This window comes from Glycine soja, chromosome 10 (genome assembly GCF_004193775.1).
Source record: "Glycine soja cultivar W05 chromosome 10, ASM419377v2, whole genome shotgun sequence".
In the NCBI taxonomy this organism is placed as follows: domain Eukaryota; kingdom Viridiplantae; phylum Streptophyta; class Magnoliopsida; order Fabales; family Fabaceae; genus Glycine; species Glycine soja.
The window spans coordinates 15,408,656-15,421,531 of NC_041011.1; the positions used below are offsets into that span (position 1 = coordinate 15,408,656).

The 12,876-nt window shown below is 30.7% G+C and overlaps 1 pseudogene; it reads right to left on the bottom strand.

The window, feature by feature from the left end:
• Positions 1–19: 19 nt before the first annotated feature.
• LOC114371454 lies at positions 20–11,708 on the bottom strand (annotated as a pseudogene).
• Positions 11,709–12,876: the final 1,168 nt, after the last annotated feature.

Below are 12,876 nucleotides of genomic sequence, written 5' to 3' on the forward strand. Positions count from 1 at the left end.
AATAAACACTAGAAATTAGTTACCTGCTATTTGCAGGTTGATTTAAAAGAAATGCAACCTCTTTAGCACTATGAACATCCACTACTGTGAGATCAGAAACTTGTGTATTTCCATTTGCGTCATGTTTGATTGTATATTGTTTTCCAGGAGTACATTTTCCATGCGTGTTGTTGTAGATATCAGATCACGGATCGTTTCATTGTATATTTCCAACATTGACACCTGTAAATTTTGCAAGGAAAACCTTATCAGCAATTCTGTGTCATATTTAAAATTTTATACAAATTGCAATGGTGAAAAATCAAGAAGAAAAATACTCTGTTACTTACATTTCATATTTCCAGCCTTGAGGTTGTTGAGACTGCTTTGTTTGAAATATTTGCTCTAATGAACGAGGTATCAAGCCCTTCTCCTCTGGATGTCCTGGCCTTCCCATCATTGTATAGGTTTTCCCTGACCATGTCTGACCATAGGCAAAGATGCAAACCTGGAAAAGAAAAAACATCACCATATTATTAGACATCAATGTATATAGTATATATATTGATTTACAAACATTCATGCTAGAAAGGCAACATCCAACACCAAATCTAACAGATAGACATGTGTCTCATAACATTGATATGTCAGAACCAAAGAATCAAAGGGCAAAGAAGGGCAAAAATACAATACAACATGAAAGTGAGTAGAGAAAATAAAGGGTTTTAGAATTCTGCTTTTCCAAAATTGACTAGTAATAGTGCATTAAATGGTTGATCCATATGTATATACGATTTTAAATGAATAGTGCTTTAGAGATAACAGAAGAAATTTGAAATTACCTTGTAACCATCAAGAGCACTTTGTACAAGCTGTGAAATTTCTACAAAAACTTCTTCTTGTGATGCCTCTGGTGTAAAAACTTTATCAAATGTAAAAGAATGTTTTTGGCCTAAGAACAAAACAAGAGCAACATGAGTTGATATTTTTACAGCACAATCTAATTCAAGGAAAATGAAATAAGAATTGTTTAAAATACATGATCACAACAGATATACCATTTTGGGCTAGGTCAATGGCTCGTCCAGAAGTTTCCATTGATGTTGGATAACTGAAAATCTTGCCTTCTGTGCTACAACTTTCATCAGCTAATAAAGGCCTCACTCGACAGAATACACGAATGTTCCCTTTTAACTCCTGTTAATATGATGATTATTAAGGTGTCAATTATTATTTTATTATTATTATCAACGTTTTGGTTCAGGGAATTACCAAAATGGTATTATGTAATTTTTTCCTCAGCCTCTCCTCTTCTATAAGTTTATATTCTGCATCTGCTAAGCGTCTTTGTAACTCATTCACAAATTTTTGTTGTCCTTTGTACTCTGTCCTTGTCTCGTATGCAGATATATTAGACACCTAACAAGGAACAAAATCTATGAATAAGATAAATAATCATCATAATGTATAAGTCAGGGACCAACAAAAGAATTAAGCAATTAGGTAAAATTTCACATTCTTTATCTAACAAATATATCAAATGGTTCTATACCTAGTAGTATACAACTTTTAAAAAAATTCTTGATTACCTGCAGTTTCTTCTCCGCAGTTGCTAGTTGCTCTTCCAATGCCTTTATCTGATTATCTTTGAAAGAACATTTTTCCTGGAGGAAGGAAGCTCATCCTCTCATGACTCCACAATAACAGAATGGTGTGATATTTAATAAAAATAAATAGGGTATACAAACCAACCTCCATATCATTAGCTTTTAAGGTCAAGCTGTCCAATTCAGTGGAGGAGTGTTTCCTAGATTCTTTAACTTTCTCTAATTCATAACTTAAAGTTTGTACTTGAGATAATTGTCGGTCTCGCTCATCTCTTACTTGTTGCAACTCTCCTCTAAGAGAGGAAACTTCTGTAGCCAGGACATCCTTCTGTTTTATAGCCTCCTCTTGAGAAGACTAATAAAAGAAACATGGAAACTAGGTAATATGCCAGCTGCATGATAAGTAAGAAATAAAAGAGAACAAAAAAGACAGCAAAACAAGTTCAATAACTAGGGTCATCGGAATTTTTTTGAAAGATTAAGATAGTTATCTTAAATCTAAAACCAAAAATTACATGTGCCTAAAATTAAGATAAAAAAATATAAAATAAAGTATTACAACAACTCTTACAACTCTGCAATCAACTAAACTTGGCAGGATATTAGCACTTTCAGTTCTTTGATCCTTCTTAACAAGGATTCTTATGAGATCTTTAGGGCAGATATACCTTAAGATCATATAGTTTGCACTTTCCACCACTAAAAATAATGCAGAAAGACCAAAAGCATCAGGTTCTGTAGGAGTAACATCTTGTTACTCTATGTTATTTTCACTAATATTCCAATTTCTTTAATATATGAAAAGTGTTATTAAATTCTTGCTCGTGTTTGTATGTTTATTAATAAAAGTTTTAAAATGATTTGGATAAAATGGTTTTTTTGAAATCAATCTTGGTTAAAACTAATTTTGAAGTGATGTATCATTTATGTTTTGTTAGTAGTAAAATTCAATATTTTATCCAACAATGCGAGCATTGTCAAACATATTGCTTCAACTTAAAATCCAATTACTTTGTTTGAATCCTAGTACATAGTTGTCTTAAATACTTGAAGGGAGAATTTTACTGTCAATAATGGTGATCTGTGTTGGAAATTAAAGATTGTCTCAAGTGGAAGATACATGTGATTAAGACAAAAATACTTAAAATCCAATTATATATTCATATACAGCATGACATTAACTGGAATGACAAGCAAAATTTTACAAGACAGGCGTACTGGATGAATAAATGAAATTGTTGGTTGTGAAATAATGTTATTTTCAGTTATGTTGTATAATTTATCCCCTATAGGTTATTAAAATTTTCCCATTGTCATTTCTCAGGGTTTTTAAACATAGGACAACCAAGTGTTATTGCCATTGAGGATCCACAGGTTTTGTTGGAAGAACTGCCTTTTGCTTTTATAAAAATGAATATTTTCTTTCTGTCAAAATAAATAAAGCAAGAAAGTGGTCTGTATATGATGGATTTTTCATGATTTTCCTCTTGCTTATGTTTGCATTTCTCAGTTATGAGCTTATTTCAATTTACTTGGGAGGAGTTTTTTTTTTTTTTTGTTATGGGTGGGGATAAAATAGGGGGTTTGATTATTGCTGTTGTCAGTTTCTTTTAGTGGACTCTTGATTTTGTAGAGGATATTGAACAATTATGTCGTATTCTGTAGCTTCTTTGAATCTCTTTTGCTTCTCTTTCCAAGCTGCATGATATTTGATAATTTTCCTTTAGTCATACTTGTTCTGTCAGTTGCATTCTTCCACAACCTTTCTCTCTTTATTTGGTCTTTCTGATTTTTCAAAAACAGAATATTTGGAGTCACTATTACCATTTACAAAGCGACTAGTCCCATGCTATTTTGGAGCAGTTGCTGAATATTTTACCCAGGAATATATTAAAAGTGGAAATTGGAGATATTTGGGAACCAAAATTCTAGGAAAAAACTATTCATACTAGGGTAGTATACGACAGATTATCTAAGCTGGGGTTGAATAGTCTTGGAACTCTGTCTTCACTGCTTTCTTTAGTAAATGCCTTGCAATTTATTTTTTTTATAATATGAAGTTGATTAGCACAAATTATTTTGTACATATTAGGCAAATTTTTGTCATAGATGTGGTTGATTGACTAAAGTTTTATTATTTTTCTGGCTGAATTAGGAACCAAAGAATCACATTGGGAAGAACTCCTTTAATTATTTGCAGGTTGGTTTATTTTTTCTAGTAATTGGTATTTATTATAATAGTTTTAAAAATGTTTTTCAAATTCCACAAATGACAAACATGTATGATGCCTGAAAACATGTATGCGTTTTTCCTTTTTATTCATGGCATGTAATTGTTCTTTTGAGCCCTCTACTATGATCTTTATTATGTCCTTTTGTCGCAATATCATACAATTACTAATGGAAATAGCTGACATGCGATTTCAAGGGGTTGCATAATGTGTTATTTTGTTGGTCTTCTAAAATGACCCTTTGTGACATATAGGATCAAGACGTATGATCCATTCAATTCTTTTTACTAAACTACTTGACCTTTTTTAATCTTTCATGTCATATTAAGCAAGTATTTTTACATGACTAACTTAGCAACATATGATATCACGTCATAATTGTGTGCCACATTAGTTATTTTTTCTGTTAGCATTAGATGATACTAACTAGGACTTGCTTCCAGCTTATATATAACAGCTATTTTGTCTTTTCCTCATGTTGTTCCTTTAGAAACCTCTTCCGCACCACCGTGGAATTTTCCTGCTCCTGTTGCACAAAACACACTATTTTTTTGGCTCAGCAAAAGTAGATATATATTATATATATAAAAGAGTACGAGAGGTACTATAGGTACAAGTATAGTTTAAACACATAGTTGGTTCAAAAGATGAAATTAACATTTAGCTATTATGGACCAGCTACACCCCATAACTTAAGTACATATATGTTGCACCTCTTGGAAGAGGTCTCAGCATGTATCCTCCCTTTCTAATTACACAAAGGCATGTGTCAAATTGGAAGACCATTGATTAAAATGTGTATCGAAATCTTTCTCCATAGCTTTAAGCAAGGACCAGACTAGAAGAAGTGCTTCATCCATCAGCTTGCTTGCATTAAAAGTTTGGTTATCAAAGACCACCTTATTTCTATGTTGCCATATGGTCCTTGTGAGGGCTATCCACCAATAGCTCCATCTTATATCTTTTGTTCGTGTAGCATTCCTTCGGCTGTGCTGCATGAAATGATCTTTCTGTTCTTTCGGGAAACCACCCACTAATTAACCCATGAGAGTGACTCCCACCACAAGGGGAGGACCTTACTGCAATTGAAGAAAAGGTGTGCTGCAACCTCCTCTGAATTGTTGCATAACGGGCACATTGGGTCACTTATCTCTACTTCTCTCCCTCTTAGATTCATCTTCGTTGGTAAGAGGTCTTTGATAAGCCGCCATGTAAATACCGCTGCCTTAGGTGGTATCTTAAGTTTCCACAAAAGCACAAAAATCCCATCCTTTGTGTCCCCCCTTATTTCCTCTGATTCTATTATAATTCACGCTTGTCCTTGTCCTTGTGCTGGTTCTTTCAACATAGGGTTTGTACTTTTTAATCAGAAGTAGCCAAGACCAGGTACAGAAAGTACCGTGTTAGTTAAAAAAAAAACTTTCATCAATTATTATGAAGTTTATTCAGTAGAGTAGCCTTGTAGGTGAACTATGTGTCAGCATTTTGAAGTTTGATTCTCTTCTATATTGATTGAATAGTTGTGTGTAGAAACTAGAAAGGTCAGTTCAAAACTTCAAATATTCAAAATGAGTATCAGGCAGAAGCTGCAGCAGATAGTGATTTGGACCAGCCTTGATTTGGAACAAAATTTCGGTAATTTTTTAGTACTTAATTTCTTCTAGTTCTCCTCTACTGTTTTTTTTTTAGAAAAAAATAAATCAAAGAGTAGAGTAAAATTCACTAATCATCTTAGGAATTTTGTGAAATTACACAAAATTTTCATCTTTTTTTAACATTTTTAGCAACATTTGAGGAATTAGTGTAATATAGAAGAAGTGTTGGTCTAATATTTTTTAAATAATTAAGAAAATTAGTATAAATGTAAAAAAAAATGTATAATTTCACAAAAACTCGTGGTTAGAATTTTTTTTAAAAGGCATGTTAGAGTAATTTACTCCAATACTAATAACCATACATGATCAAAGTCTTATTTTAAAGGAAAAATAGTGCATATATTCTAGGAAGCAATTATTTGTTGCTTTTTGTTACTTTGGTTCTTTGATGTGAAAATGTTGGGGGAGATATGTGTACTTAACATGCTTCCCACACTGTAAAAAACAAGGACTCCACTTAATCAGATGTCCACAATTTTACTACTGTTACTTTGTCGGATTTCCCTTGACTGGAGTACCACGGTAGTTATATTGTAACAAGTAGCTACGTCCTCTACCATTATCATGTACTATCATAGAAAGAAGAACAACATTATCATTTAGAGAGTGCCTTTATTATTAAGATTCCACTCATGCCTTTTCTTTGACCAATAGAAGATGCAAAGAAGGAGTGTGCTTAAAAGAGTGTATTCCTGTCATTTCTTTTGGGAGAAAGATCAATTTAGTCATTTGCCAATAGGTTTTTCTCCCATGACCTATATATGCACTACATAGTACATAGTCATACTCACATGCTTGTCCGCATGCCCCCACTCTAAACTGAAAACGTTGAGGACAATGGTAACTAATTGATGAATAATAGTAACATCCAAAAATCCAATTACATAGTTGGCTCCAAGCAGATAGCTAGAGCCAACAAATCATGACACTTAAAATTCTTCAAGCAAGTTTGCCTCCCCATAACCATTTTCATCTTGTCGGCAAGGTTTAGGTCTTATGAATGTTAACCTTTAATCTAGAAATACCTTCAAAACATCTAAACACAGTTACATCCCCACAGAAACTTTATCATTAGCTTATCACTTAAATCACTCATCTGCAACCCAAAACCATAAATTAACTTCCCAATCTCTGTTGCCCTGTCACATAAGCCTACTCAATCCCAGCCACTACCAGGCAGAGGTAAAGGAGCTTAAGAAAAAAGATAATAATTCAAGTGTACTAGCTAGAACTTCAAATATTTGAAGCTTGGCTACCTCTCATTATGTGTCTCTCTCAGTTGAACTTAATGAGAACTTAATGATAATAATTCAATATTTTTTTATCAAATCAACACAGTAACTCATGCTTGTGTTCCTTTGCAAAAAGAAGAGAAATAAAAAAAAATCAAGTTATGGTTTAGAGGAGAAAGATGATGAAATAGTTTTTGTATTTTGCTAACACCCCTATCATCAATTCAAGTAGAGGATGCCAACCTTTTTCATACCTTGTCCATGGTGGTGCTAGAGGTGGCATTATCATCAGTCATGATTTATTGTTTTTAACTTGCGATGGACAATAGCCCCAAGAACTAGAGAAGGTAGTTTTTTGTTTTTCGGATCAAACAATAAAATAAACAAAGGGCTTTAATGCAAAAGTGTGCAAAGGGTATTTTAATGATCTTGACAAGGAAAAATGAGAAGTTAGGGATGAAGAAGGGTTGAAAGAGAAGGTGGTTTTGGAGATGAAGAGGGATTGAGAGAAAAACATCAACGATTTTGTTAGGATTTTATTTTATTTGTAGTTTTGGATACTTTATATTTAATATTTATTAGGTGACACGATATGTCACCTCAATAAGAATTGTAAGTGATATGTTGGGGTGCCAAAAAAGAAAAAGAAAAATATTTAAAGGAATCAAATGTACATTATAAAACTGCTAAAATATATGTCTAATTAAGATTTTTAAGGTAGTTTGTTATGATTCAGAATAAAAGACCCTTTTTTAGTGTTACTACAAAATATTTGATTAATTTTAAAAATCTCTCACAATATAAGTACTAAAAGTATGATATAGAAAATAGGAAAAAAAAAGTCGTTTAACACTATAAGAATATTTTATTACAAATATAAATTATTAAAAAAAAATCATCGGCATAAACAACTCTTGAACTCAAAGATGGGTCATCAATGGGGATGACAATGAGCAGTTGTAGGATGCGTACTATTGTACCCATTCCGATTCATGCAATAAAAACAATACATGTACCTATCCCAAACCTATGCGAGCTGAAACTTTAATATGAAAGGAATGATTGATTTAAAAGAGATATGTCTTACTTGAGCAACTTTTCTTCCATTAATGTATTATTCAATTTATTACAAAAATACAATTAATGTATAAGATTTAATGATATATTTTATATTATTAAATTCATATAATTAATTTCTTATTAATTTCACATTAGTTTCTTTTTGTATAAAATAAGTAAATAAAAAATATGTAAAATAATAATAGTTATAAATTGAATAAAGTTATCAATATGAATAGATCTCGTTCATAAGCTTCAATTGGGACGGGTGTACATCCACCACTCAAGTATTTTATGAAGACAAATATTGTCAAATAAATACAATCTTATATACAATATGGGGTATATATTGAATTGGTGTTATCAATCACATGTACATCTTGACTATTGTTTAAGAGAAATGTCAGAAAAAAAATTACATAGTTGAATCAACATCATTACCAATGTGATTAGAATGATAAAATACCTAACAAATGAAATCCAAGACATCACATGATAATTAGAAAAATACGATAACAATAAAGAATAGAAATATTAAAGATTAGATATACATAAATTAATATTATGTACAGAGAAAAAATGTCCAAACAACAACATTTTTGTTGATTCGGAAAATATCATAATTTCTGCCTAAATCGAAACCAATCTAGATCCAAGTGTGAATTAAAAATCAAAATTCTTAATAAGAATAAATTATTCTGCATTGTGAAACATATTTAATGATCTAGCATGAAAATACATTGCAACCATAAATAAATAATGTTAGCAATCAACAATAAAAGCTCAAAACAAAACAAAAAATTGTCAAGTTGCTCTTAGTTTAAGCAATTTAAATGTTTCTTGTAATTAAGTTGATAGCAAAAGATTAGTTCCTAATTCAATATTTTTTTTTTATCAAATCAATACAGTAACTTGTGTTTGCATTCTTTAGCAAGTGAAGAGAAATAAAAAAAATCAGGTTAGGGTTTAGAGGAGAAAGTTGATGGAATTTTTTTTGTACCTTGTTAATGCTTCTGTCACCAATTTACGTAGAGGATGTTAACCTATTTCATTCCTTGTCCATGGCGGTGCTCATGGTGGCATTACCATCGGCCTCGATTTATTGTTTTCTACTTGTGATGGCCAATGGTCACAAGAGCAAGAGAAAAATATTTAAAAGTTTAAAAGCAGCTTAAAACTTCTAAAATATATGTCCAATTAAGATTTTTAAGCCAATTTGTTATGATGGTCGGTATAAGCCCCTTTTCTTGTAGTGTTACCACCATAACATTTGATTAATTTTTAAAATCTATCACAATAAATTCACTATGTACCTATAAGAATTAAAAGAAATTATCAAGTATAATGTAGAAAAAGAAGAAAAAGATGGATTAAATTAGCTCCAATGTTATTAAATATATTATATTAACATAATTAAATGTTATAATCATAATTTTTAAATGTAATTTATTTTATATATGTTTGAATTTTTGTTTTTCAAAATGATTTAAAGCTAAATTTCTTTAAATTTAAGTAAATAAAAAAATTGTGTCATACCATACATTTTGTTATACTAATAATAATTTTTTCAAATCTAACATTCTTATTTATACATTTGACTTTTGTTTTTCAAAATGTTTTAAAAAAATACATATTTACATTTTTAATTAAATAAAAAAATTGGCTCATACCATTGATTTTATTATACTAATACATTTCTTCAAATCTAACTTTCTTAAATATGTGTTTGACTTTTACTTTTTCTAAATAGCTTATTTATTATTTTTTTTAATAAAATAACAAACAAGACAAATGTACCTATTTATAAATATTATATTAATAACATTAAAAAGTATTCTAAAAAACCATTTAACATTGTATGAGTATTTTATTACAAATAAAAATTATACCTATTACTAGTATAAAAAATATGAGTAGCTCTTGAACACAAAAATGGATCATCAATATGGATAACAATGGATAGGATCTCAAAAGGGTACTATAGAACCATTCTCATACGCTTGATAAAAACAATATTTGTGCCCGTCCCATACATGTGTTGGTAGAACTTTAATGTTAGAGGAGTGGTTCATTTCTATAAATTATGTTTTTCTCGAGGGATTTTTCCTTCATTATTATATTATTTAATTTAATACAAAAATATAATTAATGTATAAATTTTAATGATTTATTAAGTGATGTGTTTTAATTAATTAAATTCACATTAAATGTTTCGTGATGAAATAAATAAATAAATAAAGTATGGATAATATTTATAATTAGAAATTGAATATAGCAAATGAGTTCGATTCATATCATTCATAACCTTGCATTGTGTTAGAGTGTACATCCACCTTTTAAGTTTTTGACGAAGAGAAATATTGTCAAATAGAAACAAACTTATACAAATAATCGATTCCCAGATTTCTAAAGATGTAGAAAAAATTATTAAAAATAAAACAAAAAACATTGTTTAGATTTTTGAACGTGTACATTATTTTATATATCATTTGTGTAAAAAAATTTATATTTGTATTATTTGGGTAATTTTTTTTGTATTAAATAGGTAAAAAATTCTACTCATGTAAAATACACACTTTTGTAAGTTTTGTTAGTTGAAATTTAGTTGAAATCAAAAAATTTGTTGGGTCGCATATCTCATTTAATGTTTGTCTCTTGATATTGTAGTTTTCAAAAAAAAAAAATCATCGGTTTTTGGATAATTACTTGACAGTTTGTTGTTTTGCTGGCTGGATTTCGTTTGCATGGCTCACGTTTTTGTGATTTTGGATTTCGAGTTTGAAATTTGGGTTTTCTTTGTCACGATCTCGGTTATTTTTTATTTCATTGTGATTTGATCATTTTTTCCTTTTCCGTTTAGGTAATCATGATTGTGTAATAAAGCACGCACATAAGATGGTCATGGTTTGTGAAGCATAATTACGACACTCATTATTTCTAATTTGTTATATCAGTTTTTTGTTCCTCTTTTCTGTTTGACTCTCATTCTTGTGTAAAAATCACATGAACTTGTTGGAATTAGGATTTAATGCTTGAATCTGAAATCACCTTTGTTGTCCATTATTGCTTGATGAAATGTCAATTTGATGTGTGCCTATTCGATGATTTCAATAGAAAATCTCTTCTAATGAATTTAAGAACAGATAATTGCACTAAAGACTTTTTAGAGAGAGTGTGTGTATGTAAGAGTAATAGAGAAAGTTATGGATGGCTTTGAAATTGAGCTTTGGAAAGTTCTGATATTATGTAAACATTGATCATTTATAAATCAAAATGTTAATCTTGGAAAAGTATGAGTTCATGGGATATGATTGTGGTTTGATCTGACAAGTACCTTGTTGTATAAAGTGCATAAAAAATGAGTGCTAATTGGTTTCATTTGGTTAGACTGCTGGCAATACAGGTAAACTTTCTATTGCCCCATGAAAAAGGAGACATTTAACTGTATATCATTATGTTGTTGTTTACTTTATCAAATTACTTTTTATCATGCACAAGTGTGTATGCACATGCTACTCTCAAAACCTATTTGTGATTGAACTTTTGATTCATCATTGTGATAGTCTAGCACGCCAGTCAGGCTGAATTCCAGGTAGTATTGTAGATTCATAAAGAAGTTGAGCCAATGTTCTTTGGGTAGATACTGATGAATGAGAAGAGCTACACCACTACAAATAACATATCCAATGGGTTTCATTACATTTTCATGACTTAGTTTTCTCAGCCTTCGAAGCTCTATAACTATAACTATCTTGCTCTGGTAGTGCATTATTTTCATGTCCATAGAGATCAGTTTCCTTACAAGTAAGACTGTCCCAGAGGGCATATGATTGCCTTGTAAGGTGTACTGAAAATTGAACTTACATCACCTCCAAGATTCTGATGAGAGATGATGATAGCCACAGGTGGCACCTTCCCAGCAGCAATATTCTGAGTTGTTGGCATTTCATCCAGAAACTCTAAGCTCTTGCTTGATGGCAGATATTCTCATCATCACTTAATACACCATCCTCCAAAAAACTCTTCTTGGAAATGTGAAAATGTATGGAACCAAGAAAGGTACTATTTGCAACAAACCCTCAGATGAAGATTCGTGCTTCATGGGAAACACCTTTGATTTTAAAAGCTTTCACTTGATAATTAAGTAATGCCACATCACTAGATGGCCTCAAGTGCATGTAACTCAAACTTTACGATAACATAGTATTCAAAATCAAAACTAAATATCTGAAACAATTTTAATTATGGAATCTTGAAGAGCAACCCATACAGTTTGGAATTAGAAGCTTATTTGAAATGAGGAATTCCTAATACAACGTTTACTCTAACATACTACTGAGAAAATAAGGATAAAATGTGTGAATTTACCTCTTTTAATGAAGTAATAAGTAAAACTGGTTACAACGATGTCTTTATTTTAGCACTTTCTTCGTCACTAGCATGCTGTAACCTGAGCATGCACTTGTGTCCACATATTCAAAATGTGGTTTGAAAAAAATATCACTAAGAATGTAAGAACACATTTTTATTTTAACAAAAGAAAAAGTACCAGACATCTGGCTATGAATATACATTGAAGAATCAGAGTTGCTAGCTAGTTTGTTGGAATCTGTGGGGGAATTGCTGAACTATCTTCCATTGGGGCATTTGAACATCTATCATGAACTTCCATTTGAGACTTTGGTATCGATGGTTAATTAGACTCATCACAAAGCTTCTATAAAAGAACCATGGATGCTGCAAGACTACTTTTAATAAAAATTCTCAGTTTATTATTGTACAAAACAACTATAAGAATTGATCAACCAGTATATATCAGATGTAGGTTAATTGATTAGTCATACCTCCTTTCAACCAGTATGTATCAGTGAATGTCTACTAAACATATCATAGCAGAGCTGAATAAATTAAATTAGTCTTGTTTATGTTAATAATCTCACCGTTAGCTAACAACTCAACATTTGTTTCTTATTCTGATCCATTACTTTCTTCTGCACTTCATGTATAGTATCAAGAAGGAAATAGATGGTCATGCATTTGACAAAAAGGAAAAAACATAAAGAAAAATAATTGTAAAATAAAAAAATGGCAAAAGATATCACTAGAAGTCTAG